Source organism: Oncorhynchus gorbuscha, linkage group LG12 (genome assembly GCF_021184085.1).
Source record: "Oncorhynchus gorbuscha isolate QuinsamMale2020 ecotype Even-year linkage group LG12, OgorEven_v1.0, whole genome shotgun sequence".
NCBI lineage: Eukaryota > Metazoa > Chordata > Actinopteri > Salmoniformes > Salmonidae > Oncorhynchus > Oncorhynchus gorbuscha.
In genome coordinates, this window is record NC_060184.1 from 72,345,520 (window position 1) to 72,364,839 (window position 19,320).

Sequence of the window (19,320 nt, forward strand, 5' to 3'; positions counted from 1 at the left end):
TCTAAGCTTTGTCTGTCTGGTGCATGGTGATTGGTCACCAAAGCTCTGATTCAGTCACCTTATTTCAGCCATTAATTAAAATGTAAATGGTACAATAAAGGATTTAAATCCGGTGGCCTTGCATGGCCTTACATTATGTCTCACCTTTATTTTTTCAATGTGTTTTTTCTCTCCGAAATCCAAACACCCATCTAAGTGGTCAGAGGCTTGAACTTCCCCCCCAAATATTGACTAGAAAATACAGTGCATTTGGAACTTATTTAGATCTCTTGACTTTTTCCACATTTGGTTACATTACAGCCTTATTCCACAATGGATAAAATAAATACAAATCTTTGTCAATCTACGTTCAATACCCTATACTGATCAAGTGAAAACAGTTTTTTTTTAGATATTTTTGCAAATTATTTAAAAGAAAAAACTGATATCTTATTTACGTAAGTATTCAGAACATTTGCTTTAAGAATTGAAATTGAACTCAGGTGCATCCTGTTTCCATTCATCATCCTTCAGATGTTCTACAACTTGATTGGAGTCCACCTGTGGTAAATTCAATTGATTGGACATGATTTGGAAAGGTACACACCTGGCTTTATAATGTCCCACAGTTGACAGTGCATGTCAGAGTAAAAACTAAGACATGAGGTCGAAGGAATTGTCTGTAGAGCTCCGAGACAGGATTGTGTCGAGGCACAGATCTGGGGAAGATGTCTGCAGCACTGTGTCCCCAAGAACACAGTGGCCTCCATCAGAAGTTTGGAACCAAGACTCTTTCTAGAGCTGGCTGCCCGGCCAAACTGAGCATCGGGGGAGAAGGGCCTTGGTCAGGGAGGTGACCGAGAATTCGAAGGTCACTCTGTCAGAGCTCCAGAGTTCCTCTGTTGAGATGGGAGAACCTCCCAGAATGACAACCATCTCTCAAGCCTTTATGGTAGGGAGGGCAGATGGAAGCCACTCCTGAGTAAAAGGCACATGACAGCCCGTTTGGAGTTAGCCAAAAGGCACCTAAAGACTCTCAAACCATGATAAACAAGATTCTCTGGTCTGATGAAACCAATATTTAACTCTATGGCTTGAATGCCAAGCATTACTTCAGGAGGAAACCTGGCACCATCCCTACTCTGAAGCATGGTGGTGGCAGCATCATACTGGGGGGGATGTTTTTCAGCGGCAGGGACTGGGAGACTAGTCAGGATTGAGGGGAAGATGAACAGAGCAAAACACAGAGATCCTTGATGAAAACCTGCTCCAGAGCACTCAGGACGTCAGACTGGGGCCAAGGTTCCTCTTCCAACCTGACAATGACTCTAAGCACACACTCAAGACAGTGCAAGAGTGGCTTCGTGCCAAGTCTCTGAATGTCCTTGAGTGCCCGAGCCAGAGCCCAGACTTGAACCCGATCGAACATCTCTGGAGAGACCTGGAAATAGCGGTGCAGCGACGCTCCCCATCCAACCTGACAGAACTTCAGAGGATCTGCAGAGAAGAATGGGAGAAACTCCCCAAATACAGGTGTTCCAAGCTTATAGCGTCATACCCAAGATGACTCGAGGCTGTAATCGCTGCCAAAGGTGCTTCAACAAAGTACTGAGAAAAGGGTCTGAATACTTATGTAAATGTCATATTTCATTTTTTCGTTTTTAATCAATTTGCAAAAATGTATAACAACCAGTTTTTGCTTTGTCTTTATGGGGTATTGTGTTTAGATTGATGAAGGAAAAAAACTCTTTAATCAATTGTATTATAAGGCTGTAACATAACAAAATGTGGGAAAAATACCCAACTGTCATACTTCAGCAAATGTAAAGATACCTTAATAGAAAATGACTCAGGTAAAAGTAAAAGTCACCCAGTAAAATTCTACTTCAGTAAAAGTCTAAATGTATTTGGTTTAAAATATACTTAACTGTCAAAATTAAAAGTATAAATCCTTTCAAAAATTCGTTATATTAAGCAAACAAGATGGCACCATTTTCTTGTTTTTTGAATTTACGGAAAGCCCCGGGCACCTTCCAACATTCAGACATCATTTACAAACGAAGCATGTGTATTTAGTGAGTCCGCCAAATCAGAGGTAGTAGATGACCAGGGATGTTCTCTGTTTAGTGAGTCCGCCATATCAGAGGCAGTAGGGATGACCAGGGATGTTCTCTGTTTAGTGAGTCCTCCAGATCAGAGGCAGTAGGGATGACCAGGGATGTTCTCTGTTTAGTGAGTCCTCCAGATCAGAGGCAATAGGGATGACCAGGGATGTTCTCTGTTTAGTGAGTCCTCCAGATCAGAGGCAGTAGGGATGACCAGGGATGTTCTCTGTTTAGTGAGTCCTCCAGATCAGAGGCAGTAGGGATGACCAGGGATGTTCTCTGTTTAGTGAGTCCTCCAGATCAGAGGCAGTAGGGATGACCAGGGATGTTCTCTGTTTAGTGAGTCCGCCAGATCAGAGGCAGTAGGGATGACCAGGGATGTTCTCTGTTTAGTGAGTCCACCATATCAGAGGCAGTAGGGATGACCAGGGATGTTCTCTGTTTAGTGAGTCCACCATATCAGAGGCAGTGGGGATGACCAGGGATGTTCTCTGTTTAGTGAGTCCACCATATCAGAGGCAGTAGGGATGACCAGGGATGTTCTCTGTTTAGTGAGTCCACCATATCAGAGGCAGTAGGGATGGCCAGGGATGTTCTCTGTTTAGTGAGTCCACCATATCAGAGGCAGTAGGGATGACCAGGGATGTTTGGTTGATAAGTGCGTGAATTTGACTATTTACCTGTCCTGCTAAGCATTCAAAATGTAACAAGTACTTTTCGCTGTCAAGGAAAATGTGTGGAGTAAAAAGCTATATTGTCACGACTTCCGCCAAAGTCGATTCCTCTCCTTGTTCGGGTAGCACTCGGCGGTCGGTGTCGCCGATCTTCTAGCCATCATCGATCCACTTTTCATTTTCCCTTTGTTTTCTCTTGTCTTCCCACACAGCTGGTCTCAATTCCATCATTACATGTTGTGTATTTAACCCTCTGTTCCCCCCATGTCTTTGTGCGGAATATTTTATTGTAAGTGCATGTGCACGTTTTCTCTGGTGCGCGACGGGTTTTGTACCCATCTGTTTATTGTTCTGGTTTCCGGTGGTTTTTTGAATAAAACTGCTCTGTTGAATACCCAGTTTTGCTCTCCTGCGCCTGACTTCCCTGCCGCCAGTTACGAACTCCCTTACATATGTTTTCTTAAGGAATGTAGTGAAGTGGAAGTAAAAGTAGTCAAAAATGTAAATAGTAAAGTAAAGTACAGATACCACAAATAAATAAAAAAACTACCTAAGTAGTACTTTACACCACTGGAAAAAGTAAAAGGGTCTGAATACTTTCTGAGTGCACTGTATAATATATATTGTATTTTTTTGTGGAGAGGAACCGAGTTGAACTGTCAAATGCCTTTTAGGAGTTTGTATTGACACAGCACCCTTTATATTAAATACATGACATTTGTTTGTTTACTGGTCTGGCTGCCACTCTCTCATAGTGTAAATAAAGGTCTGAAGAAATCAATTCTACCATAGGCTAGTCCCACATTCAACTGCTCACTGGCTGTCACTCACCGGAACTTTTGGCTGTCAATCAAAATGCACATGGATCTTGGCCCATATTTATCAAACTTTTGAGAAAAAATATCGTAAGAATCCTGTGAAATGCAGTCTAAATACAATCGACGTGGGCAGTTCTATGGATCATTCCAAATGGGGGTGTTGGGGCCCGTGGATGGAGGGGGAATGTTTTTTCCCTCTATTTAAGTCACATTTAATCCATTTGAAGCTTTCTGGCTTCACTCTAATGGGGTTGTTAATGGCTACCCTGACTGCAAAGTGAAGATTATTGCCTCTCACTTACGACCCCCCCCCCCCCACTAAGCTCTCTGTATGTGTCATGTTCTATAGAACCGTTGAAGTGTTCTTAACTCCTGGTATTTCTCCTACTCCAGTTCTATCCAGTTCTACTCGAATGAGTCATCAAATTGAATGTAACAGCTCGTTAATTGCATTTATATCGAGTGCATGTTGAAGGGCCTTTATTTTTCTGGTTATTTATGCTGGCTAGCTTTGCTGTTAGAATTTTTGGGGGGGATGGCATTATCACTGGTTTAGGCTATAGGCCTTTGTCGTTAGGGGTGGCCATTCAGGGGGCTATTTCACAGGATACTTTAAGATAGGCCAAGGGTATGCTAACAACTACGCCACATTTTCCCAGTTATGATACCAGCTGAAGGACTCTAATGATCTGGTCATTTTCTTAGAACTGTTAATGTTCATAAAAACCCATCAGCAAGCTTGTATTACACTGATAATTACAGAGTGTAAATGTATTTCATTAAGGTACTTTTTTATACTAATAAACTGTAATTAGGATGTATTTTAGATGCTCGTAAGATTACATGAGTATGTCCGCCTCCTATAATTTGACCAAAAGGACGGTTCTAGATTTTGGTCAAAAGCCAGACAGGTTCACCTCAAAGTATTTGATTGGAAACAGCATAGTCATAGTTGTATTATTGTTTGTGTGTTTCTCCAGACGTTTTACTTCATAGCTTATTTACCTAAGATAAACGTTGATCAGAGGTTTCCCTTTATCAAGTTATTATGTATTCTGGTTATGAGCAGACTGAATATACTTATATAAATTAAATTGGCATAAACTCATTCTATCAACTTATAAACAATATATTAATTAACTTTAAAGGAAACTACACTATTTTGTAAATGAATAAATAACATATGAAATATCTACTAAATGCCAATTTTGTGAAAGTAAATCTTATGGCATTCTTACCTAATCAGTCAATCCGTCCTAATCTTCACGAGCTACACTGGAAATAAGAAAAGTCATAAAATCAAACATAAATCATGACAAAACAATCATATTACCTGCCTCCACTGAGTTCCTCCAATCCCTGAGAGGCCGATCCACATCCTCCGGAGAGGTGTCACAAAACAATCTCCATGGGCAACAACCTCCTGGATACCGTTGCTATAGAAATGTTAAGTACTTTCATTATCATAGACCTCAGTCCTAGACCTCTCTAGTAGTAGGTTGTACTGATGTGAGATGAGAGGACCTAACATTATGGGTGCCTACAGTAGCTAGACATACTGTATCTACAGTTTAATTTCCAGTGAATGTTATAATTCTGCTAAAACACGTATTATGTAGTGACATAAATATAAATACACCCAAACTATTCATTTTCCTCTTTGACGTAACATTTTGAACATCATTACTACCCGTGTAGGAATCTTAGTTCATTTCTGTATTATTTTTCTGATTTGTTCACTCTGTCTGTATCAGTACCTCGGGAGGAAGTGTGGTTTCGTGAGAACTGAGGCCTAATGCAGAGTTATTCATCGGGATCATGTTCATTAGATACCAAATGGAAAAAGCAGACTGAATCAGGGAGGGATAAACTGGACTTAAGAACACTCATTTTCAATTTCCACTGCAACATGTTTTGAAGAGTTTTCCATTGCAAGCTCTAATGAAAGACTCTAGCTATTCCCAGCCTGTGGTTGGTCAGAATCCTGGCTCATGTTCATTAGGGCACACAATGGGTGGGTGGGGGGGGGGAGTCTTGGTAGTCCCTCTGGATATTCAGATGTTTTCTTCCATTTGGTGCCTAATGCCTAAATCTGAGCTGTGAGAACACCAGGTCAAGGCAGCCTCCTCCACCCACCAGTCTTTGAAGGCTTCCCCACTGGGCTTTGTTGTTTCACAGGGTGGAAGGGTTGGATCTGAAAGGGGTGACTCAACTCTCAGCCAAGCCAATGTTCCCTCCACCCCGCGACCCTAGGGAACCCTCAGATGCTCTCTCACTCCCCCTGCTCCCGCTTCTATTCTCTTCTATGATCGGCCAACTACAGGAGGGGGGGGGAGTGATGTAATGGCCCAATCTGATGAACACACACCTGTCTGCTACATGGGCCATGTGCTCAGATATGGCGATCTGATGTTACAATAAATCCTCCACAGCTGCATTGATACTTTTAAAAGCCTACTAGTTTGTAATGCATGTAGACCACTAATACTGTTTTGCTGCTGCCAATCTGTTTGGTCTCCATCCGTGTTGTGGTCTGTATGGTTGTCAGAGGTGTACTGTTGTCAGTGGTTTACTGTTGTCAGTGGTGTACTGTTGTCAGTGGTGTACTGTTGTCAGTGGTTTACTGTTGTCAGTGGTGTACTGTTGTCAGTGGTTTACTGTTGTCAGTGGTGTACTGTTGTCAGTGGTGTACTGTTGTCAGTGGTTTACTGTTGTCAGTGGTGTACTGTTGTCAGTGGTTTACTGTTGTCAGTGGTGTACTGTTGTCAGTGGTTTACTGTTGTCAGTGCTGGAAAAATGGCCTAATTGTCATGCTTGAGTAAAAGTAAAGATACCTTAATGAAAAATTACTCAAGTAAAAGTGAAAGTCAGCCAGTAAAATACTACTTTAGTGAAAGCATAAAAGTATTTGGTTTTAAATATACTTAAGCATCAAAGTAAGTGTAGTGTATATACTTAAGTATCAAAAGTAAAATTATAAATCATTTCAAATTCCTTATATTAATCAAACCAGAAAGCATATAAGCAAATAATTTACAAACAAAGCATTTGTGTTTAGTGAGTCCACCAGATTAGAGGCAGTAGGGATGACCAGGGATGTTCTCTTGATAAGAGTGTGAATTGGATGATTTTCTGTCCTGCTAAGCATTCAAAATGTAATGAGTACTTTTGGGTGTCAGGGAAAATGTATGGATTAAAAGGTACATCATTTTGTTTAGGAATGTAGTAATGTAGTAATGTAGTACTTTTAAAGTATTTTTACTTCAGTACTTTACAACACTGTGTACTGTTGTCAGTGGTGTACTGTTCCTTCCTTGACAAATAGTTTCCCTGGTATTACACTCTTCAAAAAAGAAGATGCTATCATGAACCTAAAAGGATGCTTTGGCTATCACCATAGGAGAACCCTTTGAAGAACCTTTTTTGGTTACAGGTACAACCCTTTCCACAGAGGGTTCTACATGAAACCCAAAAAGTTCTACTTGGAACCACAAAGGGGTTCTACCTGGAACCAAAAAGGGTTCTACCTGGAACCAAAAGGGGTTCTCCTATGGGGACTACTGAAGAACCATTTTGCAACCCTTTTTTCTAAGAGTGAGGGTCTATAGTATATACCAGATATTCCAAAACTGGGGTATGGCATTGCACTTACACCCAGGGGTACACGCAATGCCGTCGGGGGTATGCCAAATACTTCACATTTTCAACCAGAACATTTAGATTTTCCAACTGGGCTATACATATGGGTGAGGTTTTTTTCTCGCCTGAGTAGCCTCGTTTCACTACCAAAAATAAAATTAAACCATCTAGTGTTCAGCAAAAATAAAAACACAATGTCAAATACAGGTAGCCTAGTCAAATAATGAACATCCAATCACATTAACCGTTACTCTCTCGCGGGAAACCTTCACTCTCGCACAGACATTTGGAAACGAAACATGACAATTTGAAAAATAAGCCAACAGAGTCTTTTGAGCGAGAATAAAGACAACTTTCGAGTAGTAAGACATGTATAAAAGCAAGAGATACCATTAATATGAAGGGGCTAGAAGCGTTTTATATGGTGAGCTACCGAGTGGCTAGGACAGGCAAACCCCATACTATTGTGAAGGACTTAATTCTTCCTGCTGCCGTGGATATGGTTGGGACAATGCTGGGGGAAAAGGCCTCAGAAAATGATGCAGACAATGTCTTCATCAAACAACACTGTTTTACGATGCATCAGTGACATGGCAGGAGATGTTTTGAAACAATTACTGCTTTGCATACAAGCCAGTGAATTAAATATGTTACAGCTGGATGAGTCAACAGACCTGACGGGCCTGGCACAGCTCCTGGTATTTGAGATAGGCATGCGTAGCCAAGTGAACATATGGGTCCAGTGAGTGGTTGGGCTGACCGGGGGACACGGCGATTCAGACAGTTAGCAGGCCGATGCTAACAGGCTAACGGTTAGTAGGCCGGGGCTAAACAAGCAAGCAGTTAGCAGGGGCTAGCAGTTAGCAGACTGGGGCAGGCAAGCTAGCAGTTAGTAGACCGGGGCTAGCAAGTTAGCCTTTGGGGGACATCGCTATGGGGGTAAGTCTGTTTTTGCCTCTTCGTGCGGTGAGGTTGATAGACCAGTCATCGATTAGTAGGGTTCCAAGTAGCTCTAGGTAGCTAGCAGGTTAGCAGAATGGGCCTTCAGCGGATGTCGCGTCTGAGGGGCCTGTTGGAATCCTCGGGCAGATGATGTCGGTATTCCAGTCGTAGAGGATCGGTGGGGTCCCGTGCCCCGCACCGGCAGTAGAAGGGGTCCGGATATTGTAGCCCAGGAGTGAGCCGGGAGACTTGTCTAGCATGGGCCGGGACGGAAACGTTATCCAGGAGTAGTCAACCCGGGTTGCGGTTAGCTAGCTGTGATGATCCAGATGAAAAGGTTCAGAGTTTGCGGTAGGAATTCGGGGTTATGGAGAGAAAAATAGGTCCGGTATGCTCTGGTTTTATAGCACGTTGTACGAACTGGCGAGAGCTTTCCGAGCTAAAGGTTAGCTGATGACCGCTCGCAGTAAGAAATAGTGCGTGTGTGTGGCAGGCTTACAATGATGGCAAAAAAACACTGGCCTCTGGTGCTAGAGGGGCTGGAGGTTGAATGTCTGAAGGGGTATGGGACAATGAAAAGTTTAGGAACCACTGGCATATACTATATATAGTGTACATTACTGCTCCCTTTTCAACAGCGTATTGTGATGAACTGTTGGTAACTACCTATCTTCCCTGGGATATAGTCAATCCCCCCCCCGATCCTCCTAACGGGACAGGGGCCAGGGCTCACTGCTGGTGCCCAAAATAACCCTATATCAGAATGCCCAGTTCCCTGGCCAGAGATAGGATAGCAGCCAATCACACCCCCAGCTGCCGGAGTGCTGAGAGACTCCTCCCTGCTCAGTGTCTCCTCCCTGCTGAGCAACTCCTCCCTGTTCAGTATCTCCTCCCTGCTGAGTGACTCCTCCCTATCTCTCGCTGACAAGAACACAACACGTTACATATAACAACAGATTGCTGCGAGACTCCTCCCTGCTCAGTGTCTCCTCCCTGCTGAGTGACTCCTCCCTGCTCAGTGACTCCCCCCTGCTGAGTGACTTCTCCTGGTGAGTTATTCCTCCCTGCTCATTGACTCCTCCCTGCTCAGTGACTCCTCCCTGCTCATTGACTCCTCCCTGCTCAGTGACTCCTCCCTGCTCATTGACTCCTCCCTGCTCAGTGACTTCTCCCTGATGAGTGACTCCTCCCTGCTCAGTGACTCCTCCCTGCTGAGTGACTCCTCCCTGCTGAGTGACTCCTCCCTGCTGAGTGACTCCTCCCTGCTGAGTGACTTCATCCCTGCTCAGTGACTCCTCCCTATCTCTCGCTGACAAGAACACAACACGTTACATATAACAACAGGTTGCTGAGAGACTCCTCCCTGCTCAGTGTCTCCTCCCTGCTGAGTGACTCCTCCCTGCTCAGTGACTCCCCCCTGCTGAGTGACTTCTCCCTGGTGAGTTATTCCTCCCTGCTCATTGACTCCTCCCTGCTCAGTGACTTCATCCCTGCTCAGTGACTCCTCCCTGCTCAGTGACTCCTCCCTGCTGAGTGACTTCACCCTGCTCAGTGACTCCTCCCTGCTCAGTGACTCCTCCCTGCTGAGTGACTTCATCCCCACTCAGTGACTCCTCCCTGCTCAGTGACTCCTCCCTGCTGAGTGACTTCATCCCCGCTCAGTGACTCCTCGCTTCTCAGTGACTCCTCCCTTCTCAGTGACTCCTCCCTGCTGAGTGACTTCACCCTGCTGAGTGACTCCTCTCTTCTCAGTGACTCCTCCCTGCTGAGTGACTCCTCCCTTCTCAGTGACTCCTCCCTTCTCAGTGACTCCTCCCTGCTGAGTGACTCCTCCCTATCTCTCGCTAACAAGAACACAACACGTTACACATAACAACAAGAACGGCGGGCAGGGTTTTGATTGCAGGGTAGGACCTGTATCCTATAAAAGTGATCTGATTCTGTAGCTGTTGCATGTTTGTTGGTCATCAACTGCCAAGTTTGTAGTGACACTTTCTGTGCCGTCAAATTAGAGATGAAGGGTGAAAACATTTATTTAACCAAACCGTGGTCCTTTTAATTACAGTGTGAGGCATTGTTATGCTTGAAAAGGTTTTTCCTGTTCCTCTTTATGTTGTAGTCCAGCATTTCTGGCTCAAATTAGATCCATTGTATTGATGCCTCTGGGTGCCCCACTGTTAGAGATTGCAAACACAGGTGAGATTATAATCTGGGTCTCAGATTGACAGATCTAGGACAGGAACCATCACAAAATGACAGAGTTCAGAACGTTTAGAACGGTCCGTCTACATCGATGCGTGGCATTACCAATGGCAGGGAGGAGTATATCCACCCCTGTAAAGATAGCACGAGTGCTCGTCTTCCTCGGTGTAATCCCTGCCACTCTTTCCTGGTTTTCCTGAAAGGCCATAAGGATTTATGCCACTAGAAAATAACAAAACATTGTTCAGCTCACGTGTTTTTGTGGCTAACTATGGACTTGCGTACATGCAGCCATGATAACAATTACAGAAAACACAAAAAGGGTGTACTTACATGTAGATTCTGAAATTGAAAAAGTAGTATATACATCTTAAAAACGATGATAGATTAAATTCTGTTTTATCTCCACTTCAGACGTGTTTATGTCGAGCCACTGTATGGGAATTGTGTTGGGATATGTGTGTGTGTGTTTGTGTGTGTGTGTGTGATATGAGGCGAAGGACAGGCAGAGCAGGGTTTAGGGCCTCCCATTAAGGGCGTCCCAGAGGCTGAAGTGGGGCCTGTCCATTAACACGTCCTCAGAGACACAAAGACGTGTCTGGTGGGTGATAGAGCCCATTGCCCCACAACCTCACACTCTCCCTCCACATGCCACAGCCGCGGCCAAAGCCGCTGAGAGATGGATGTTGCCTGCAGGGTTTGGGTTAATTCCATAAATTCAATTCTAATTCAATTCTCTCTCCCTGTAAATTCCATTTAATTCAATTCAAATTCCAGGTCAGTATTTGAATTCTGAGATGGTTCAATTTCTCTCAATTCCAGTGTTAGGTCAATTATAATAATTAAATTCCTGATTCAATATTAACCCCAACACGTCCACAAATTAAAATTCCCTCATGCTTTGAGGCTGATCATGTAACTGTTCAGACAGCCTAGCTATACTGGAATTGTAGATGTACAAGTATAAATTATTTAAAACATATCCTGAAGTACATTTTTATACTACAGTATGTGAATTAAGTCCATCAACTGGCAAATGTAAAAATATTTAATTCCAATATAATTAAAAGTTTCCAAAGATTTTGTTTTTACAAATCCAATTCAATTCCAATTCAAAAAGTCCAAACAGTCTATTTCCAATTCAATTCCAATTCCATAACTTGAACTGTTGAAATTGAAATTGAATTCAACATAAATTCTCCACTTCATGAGTGAATTCAAGAATTGAATTAGAATTTCAAATGAAATTGAAATCAATCCTATCCCTGGTTGACACGTGTTGCCTGGTAGACTTTTCAGGGATGTGTGAAGGACTGAGGAGGTGTGAGGGGACGAGTGACTGGCGTGATGGCAGGTTGGTGGCGCCACGTCCTTTCAACTCCCCCGCCTCACTCTTCAAGACACCCACCCATTTCACATGCCCCCCTAGCTCCTCTAGCCACTCTAGCATGGTCCGTGTCTCAGAGGAAGCTGGGTGTCGGAGTCACTCACCTTTCTGTCATGGGGGTTCGAGGGGGTGGGGGGGCATATCTAACGTGGGGTGGCATGCAGTGGCATTGCTCTGGGCTGACATCACCCTCTTAGGCCCGATAAGTGTTGTCTACACGAGGGTTTAGTCATGGAAAAGCATCTAAACCTGTCCCATTATGTCAGCTACATATTTTGAACAACAATCCCATACTACTCCGATAAGCTGATGTACTATATGTGTGAAATTTCCCCTTGCTGAATTAATATTGTCTGTAATAAGTGACTGCTATGACCTGTATGGGACCTTGTCGCTTGGATAAAGCCTGTGGACACAGTTATTTATCTTAATGGCCCCCCTTCTCTAAGATAACAGGCATAGGATGAGCTCACTGTGCGGCAATGACAAGCCAATGAATGTGCATGAACTGTACACACTTAAAGCTTGTCTCATGCTTCCCAGTTGAAACAGTTTGCGTATATGTTACGCAGAAATGTTGTTGTGAAGTTTTTGATTGTTTTGGTGTTCGGTAGGTTTTTATGATGGCGTTTAGTTGAGGTTTTTTTTTACTTGAGAAATACTGCACCAAACATCTTAGTTAAATCTAAAATTGTGAGACTAAGACATCCTCGGCATAAATGTCAGAATTTATTACAGATCTATCTAAGATTATTCAGACTATTTTGAGGAAGCCTATACTGGCTAAAGCGTTTAAAAAGGGACAAACAGTCAAATTACTTTTTCCCCCAGATTTTTCAAGTGAAGGTCTTTTAAGGGAGTATTTGTACTTGCATTTATTATGGATCCCCATTCGATGTTGCCAAGGCAGCAACTACTCTTCATGGGGTCCAACAACATTACAACAGTTCAGGCAGTTGACATTACAGTACATTTCACAACAGATTTCACAACACATTAAGTGCAAAGCACAGGCCACCGAGCCTAGTTCTGCTAGGAGCAAACCGACCCTCGTATGGGGTCACCTTAAAGAGGCAGCATATTGGTACGAGATCCAATCATTTTCATTTTTTTTAGGATCTTAGGCCCCATCCAGAAACCCTGGCTCCTAACCCCTAAGCACAGGTAGATTTGAAAGAATTATCTAGGTATGAGCAATATGGTTGCAGCTCCATCTTGCCCTCCATCTTCATAAGCTAAGTGGATTTTTTTGCCATATTGCTTAAACATATCCAATTCCTTCAGCTTTACACAAGTGCCTAGGTGTTAAGGAGCTAGGTGTTGTTTCTGGATGAGAGCCTTACGGCGTTATCTTGATGTGTTGTTTCTGGACGAGAGCCTTACGGCGTTATCTTGATGTGTTGTTTCTGGACGAGAGCCTTACGGCGTTATCTTGATGTGTTGTTTCTGGACGAGAGCCTTACGGCGTTATCTTGATGTGTTGTTTCTGGACGAGAGCCTTACGGCATTATCTTGATGTGTTGTTTCTGGACGAGAGCCTTACGGCGTTATCTTGATGTGTTGTTTCTGGACGAGAGCCTTACGGCGTTATCTTGATGTGTTGTTTCTGGACGAGAGCCTTACGGCGTTATCTTGATGTGTTGTTTCTGGACGAGAGCCTTACGGCGTTATCTTGATGTGTTGTTTCTGGACGAGAGCCTTACGGCGTTATCTTGTTGTGTTGTTTCTGGACGAGAGCCTTACGGCGTTATCTTGATGTGTTGTTTCTGGATGAGAGCCTTACAGCGTTATCTTGTTGTGTTGTTTCTGGACGAGAGCCTTACGGCGTTATCTTGATGTGTTGTTTCTGGACGAGAGCCTTACAGCGTTATCTTGTTGTGTTGTTTCTGGACGAGAGCCTTACATCGTTATCTTGTTGTGTTGTTTCTGGACGAGAGCCTTACGGCGTTATCTTGATGTGTTGTTTCTGGACGAGAGCCTTACGGCGTTATCTTGATGTTTTGTTTCTGGATGAGAGCCTTACGGCGTTATCTTGATGTTTTGTTTCTGGATGAGAGCCTTACGGCGTTATCTTGATGTTTTGTTTCTGTTTTCTCCCCAGGCATTGCCCAGATGGGTTTGAATGTAGGAAGGCAGGAAGGAACCCTAACTATGGTTACACCAGCTTTGACAGCTTTGGTTGGGCGTTTCTCTCCCTCTTCCGGCTGATGACACAAGATTACTGGGAGAACCTCTATCACCAGGTCAGTAAGGACACCTGGAAATGGTCAGCTTTATTTCAAACAATCTCCTAATTCAGGTCAAAGTCTGAAAGATCATGTGTCCATCCATCCCTCCTCAGACTCTGCGGTCAGCAGGAAAGACCTACATGGTGTTCTTCGTGGTGGTCATCTTCCTGGGGTCATTCTACCTGGTTAACCTGATCCTAGCTGTGGTGGCTATGGCCTACGAGGAACAGAACCAGGCCACTATCCAGGAGGCCTGGCAGAAAGAGAGGGAGTTCCAGCTGGCCATGGAGTGCCTCAAGAAGGAAGCGCAGGTAAGACAGAGTTTCATGTCGTCATTTTATGGCTAATGCTTTGGGAACTTGGACTGTAGACATACAATTGCAGATTTCTTTAAATTGGTTATCAGGTACTGGTATGGGACTTCTGTTAATTTGGAATGAGACAATATTCTGAAAAAGGACTACCTATAGCTGTTGGCCCTAGGATTCTGTTCAACAGGCTAACATAGCCTTGATAGACCTAAAAGACCCAGTCAGTCATACATGAAAATGTTTTTCAATGCAAATCTAGGTAAACATAAATGAACTGACACTTTGCCTTCCAACGCTACTCAGAAAGCTCAAGACACAGATTCATTGATTTTCCTGGACCTGTCCCCTGGCCTGGCTCTGCCTGACAACAAGGAGTTGCAGAGCAGGAGGAGAAGTCTAGAGGGGCTGGTGGAGGAGACGGAGAACGAGGGAGACGTGGAGAAGGGAGACGTGAAAACATTAAAGGTGGATACAGTGGATGGGGGCAGGGTAAATATCATAATTATGTATTCGTAATGGATTGTTATTTAATCATGATGTTTCATCATGGATTAAACATTATGGATAAATACAAACATGCTGAATGTGAAGTAGAATTTCAGGTTTTGTAGAGAAGTATGTATTGTGGTATATAGATCTTTCACCTTTCTGAATCTTTAGTGATTAAAGGCAATCCTAAATTGTGAAAGAATTATCTGATTTCCATGGTTTGAGTCAAGTATCTTACTCTTTTCTAACAGAAGACGTCCCTACCATATAGCCCACTCAAAACTATTTCTCCACTCCCCCACCAGCCAACACACCCCCTCCTCATCCGCACCATCTCCACGCGCACTAGACGAGGAAGCAACGTCAGTATATTTAACTTCAATCGCCGGAACAAAGACCCAGAGGGTGACTTTGCCGACGATGAGCTCAGTGTCCATGGGGACAATGAGGGGACACACAGTCGTGCTGGGTCCCTGGTGGTCCCGTGGAGCACCAGACGCAGGCCCAGTACCTACAGCACGGGCAGCCGGGGTTCCCAGGTCTTCCTCAACATCAATGGGAAGCTGTTTGTGGCCATGGACCAGAACGGGGTCACCCCGCAGGGCCTCCCAGCATGCACCATTGAGAGGGTCAAGGAGGAGAGTGTGAGTACTGAGTTTGATGTTTCAAGTTTTAATGTCACGTGCACAAGTTTAGTGAAATGCCTTTCTTACAAGCTCCAAACCCAACAATGCAGTATTCAATATCAATGTAGCATTAAAAATAACACAAGGTAGAACAAAAACACGCAAGAAATACAAATAAGAACAAGAACAGGAGAAAGTCAGAAGCCATATACAGGGTCAGCTCCAATATTACCATATGTACAATGTGCAGGGATACTGGAGTGACAGAGGTATATCTGTATAGGGGTACGTTGACTAGGCACCAGGATATACACTGATTGTACAAAACATTATGAACACCTTCCCAATATTAAGTTGCACCCCCTTTTGCCCTCAGAACAGCCTCAATTCGTCAGAGCATAGACTCTACAAGGTGGCGAAAGCGTTCCACATGGATGCTGGCCCATGTCTACTTCAGTGCTTCCCACAGTTGTGTCAAGTTCCCTGGATGTCCTTTGGGTGGTAGACCGTTCTTGATACGCACGGGAAACTGTTGAGCATGAAAAATGAAAAACCCAGCAGCGTTGCAGTTCTCGACACACGCGCCTGGCAGCTACTACCATACCCGTTCAAAGGCACTTAAAAGTGTTGTCTTGCCAATTCACCCTCTGAATAGCACACAAACACAATCCATGTATCAATTGTCTCAAGGCTTAAAAATAATGATTTACCCTGTCTCCTCCCCTTAATCAACACTGATTTAAGTGGATTGAACAAGTGCCATCAATAAGGGAACATAACTTTCTCCTGGATTCACCTGGTACGTCTATGTCATGGAAAGAGCATGTTTTGTACACTCAGTGTATGATAAACAGATTAGCAACAGTGTAAATTATGATTGTATGTGCGTGTGTGTGCATGTGTAGAGTCAGTATACATATGTGTTTATGTTACAGTATATGTGTGTTGGAGTGTCAGTGTGTGTGTGAGTGTGTAGAGTCCTTAGAGTGTGCATAGAAACAGTGCAAACATACAAATGAAATACAAGGTTCAACTCAGATAGTCTGTGTAGCCATTCTGTTAGCTATGTCTTCTGTCTTATGGCTTCAGGATAGAATCTGTTCAGGAGCCTTTTGGTGTCAGACGATGCATGAATACCGCTTGCCATGCGGAAGTAGTGAGAACAGTCTATGGCTTGGGTGGCTGGAGTCTTTAATGATTTTCCGGGCCTTCCTTTCAGACCACCTGATATAGAGGTCCTGGATGGCACGGAGTTCGGCCCCATTGATATATTGGGCTGTCCGCATCACCGTCTGGTATGGCTGCTGCCATACCAAGCAGTGATGTAGCCAGTCAAGATGCTATCAATGGTGCAGTTGTATAACTTGAGGATTTGATGCCAAACCGTTCCAACTTCCTGAGGGGAAGAGGCTCTGTTGCTCCTTCTTCATGACTGTGCGCGTTGACCATTTTAGTCCTTAGAGATTTGGACACCGAGGAATTTGAAGCTCTTGACCTGCACCACTGCAGCCCTGTCAATGTACAACCGTCCGGACCCGCGGCCTTGCGAGTGTTGACCTGATTAAAGACCTTCCACACAATGGCCCCAGAGAGCGAGATCACCCAGTCCTCTAGGTTGGGGGGGACCTCACGCACAGTGTTAATGTCGAAGTGTGCATAAAATGCATTGAGTTCATCTGGAAAATAAGCATCGTTGGGCAGATCACGGCTGGATCTTCCTTTGTAATCCTTAATGGACTCCGATGGCCTGCCACATCGGAGACTGTGTAATATGATTCCACCTTATTCCTATATTGTCCTTTTGCTCGTTTGATGACTCTGTGCAGGTCGTAGCGGGACTTCTTGTACTTGTTCATGTCCTTACCAAAACAAATCAAATCAAATCAAATTTTATTTGTCACATACACATGGTTAGCAGATGTTAATGCGAGTGTAGCGAAATGCTTGTGCTTCTAGTTCCGACAATGCAGTGATAACCAACAAGTAATCTAACTAACAATTCCAAAACTACTGTCTTATACACAGTGTAAGGGGATAAAGAATATGTACATAAGGATATATGAATGAGTGATGGTACAGAGCAGCATACAGTAGATGGTATCGAGTACAGTATATACATATGAGATGAGTATGTAGACAAAGTAAACAAAGTGGCATATTTAAAGTGGCTAGTGATACATGTATTATATAAGGATGCAGTCGATGATATAGAGTACAGTGTATACGTATGCATATGAGATGAATAATGTAGGGTAAGTAACATTATATAAGGTAGCATTGTTTAAAGTGGCTAGTGATATATTTACATAATTTCCCATCAATTCCCATTATTAAAGTGGCTGGAGTTGGGTCAGTGTCAATGACAGTGTGTTGGCAGCAGCCACTCAATGTTAGTGGTGGCTGTTTAACAGTCTGATGGCCTTGAGATAGAAGCTGTTTTTCAGTCTCTCGGTCCCAGCTTTGATGCACCTGTACTGACCTCGCCTTCTGGATGATAGCGGGGTGAACAGGCAGTGGTTCGGGTGGTTGATGTCCTTGATGATGGCCTTCTTAACATTGGGCAAATCAAATCAAATTTTTATTTGTTACACTGCAGATGTTAACATTGAAATGCTTGTGTAGGACAATGCAGTGTAGGTGTCCTGGAGGGCAGGTAGTTTGCCCCCGGTGATGCGTTGTACAGACCTCACTACCCTCTGGAGAGCCTTACGGTTGAGGGCGGAGCAGTTGCCGTACCAGGCGGTGATACAGCCCGCCAGGATGCTCTCGATTGTGCATCTGTAGAAGTTTGTGAGTGCTTTTGGTGACAAGCCAAATTTCTTCAGCCTCGTGAGGTTGAAAAGGCGCTGCTGCGCCTTCTTCACGACGCTGTCAGTGTGAGTGGACCAGTTCAGTTTGTCTGTGATGTGTATGCCGAGGAACTTAAAACTTGCTACCCTCTCCACTACTGTTCCATCGATGTGGATAGGGGGGTGTTCCCTCTGCTGTTTCCTGAAGTCCACAATCATCTCCTTAGTTTTGTTGACGTTGAGTGTGAGGTTATTGTCCTGACACCACACTACGAGGGCCCTCACCTCCTCCCTGTAGGCCGTCTCGTCGTTGTTGGTAATCAAGCCTACCACTGTTGTGTCGTCCGCAAACTTGATGATTGAGTTGGAGGCGTGCGTGGCCACGCAGTCGTGGGTGAACAGGGAGTACAGGAGAGGGCTCAGAACGCACCCTTGTGGGGCCCCCGTGTTGAGGATCAGCGGGGAGGAGATGTTGTTGCCTACCCTCACCACCTGGGGGCGGCCCGTCAGGAAGTCCAGTACCCAGTTGCACAGGGCGGGGTCGAGACCCAGGGTCTCGAGCTTGATGACGAGCTTGGAGGGTACTATGGTGTTGAATGCCGAGCTGTAGTCGATGAACAGCATTCTCACATAGGTATTCCTCTTGTCCAGGTGGGTTAGGGCAGTGTGCAGTGTGGTTGAGATTGCATCGTCTGTGGACCTATTTGGGTGGTAAGCAAATTGGAGTGGGTCTAGGGTGTCAGGTAGGGTGGAGGTGATATGGTCCTTGACTAGTCTCTCAAAGCACTTCATGATGACGGAAGTGAGTGCTACAGGGCGGTAGTCGTTTAGCTCAGTTACCTTAGCTTTCTTGGGAACAGGAACAATGGTGGCCCTCTTGAAGCATGTGGGAACAGCAGACTGGTATAGGGATTGATTGAATATGTCCATAAACACACTGGCCAGCTGGTCTGCGCATGCTCTGAGGGCGCGGCTGGGGATGCTGTCTGGGCCTGCAGCCTTGCGAGGGTTAACACGTTTAAATGTCTTACTCACCTCGGCTGCAGTGAAGGAGAGACCGCATGTTTTCGTTGCAGGCCGTGTCAGTGGCACTGTATTGTCCTCAAAGCGGGCAAAAAAAGTTATTTAGTC

The 19,320-nt window shown here is 44.4% G+C and overlaps 1 pseudogene across 1 annotated transcript in view; it reads left to right on the forward strand.

The window, feature by feature from the left end:
- LOC123991369 overlaps nt 1–19,320 on the forward strand; it is a 191,672-nt pseudogene that overhangs the window by 64,394 nt on the left and 107,958 nt on the right. The window contains exons 9-12 of the transcript XR_006830786.1: nt 13,848–13,989; nt 14,088–14,285; nt 14,589–14,774; nt 15,080–15,418. The product of XR_006830786.1 is annotated as a sodium channel protein type 4 subunit alpha-like (transcript). The remainder of the gene's footprint in view (nt 1–13,847; nt 13,990–14,087; nt 14,286–14,588; nt 14,775–15,079; nt 15,419–19,320) is intronic.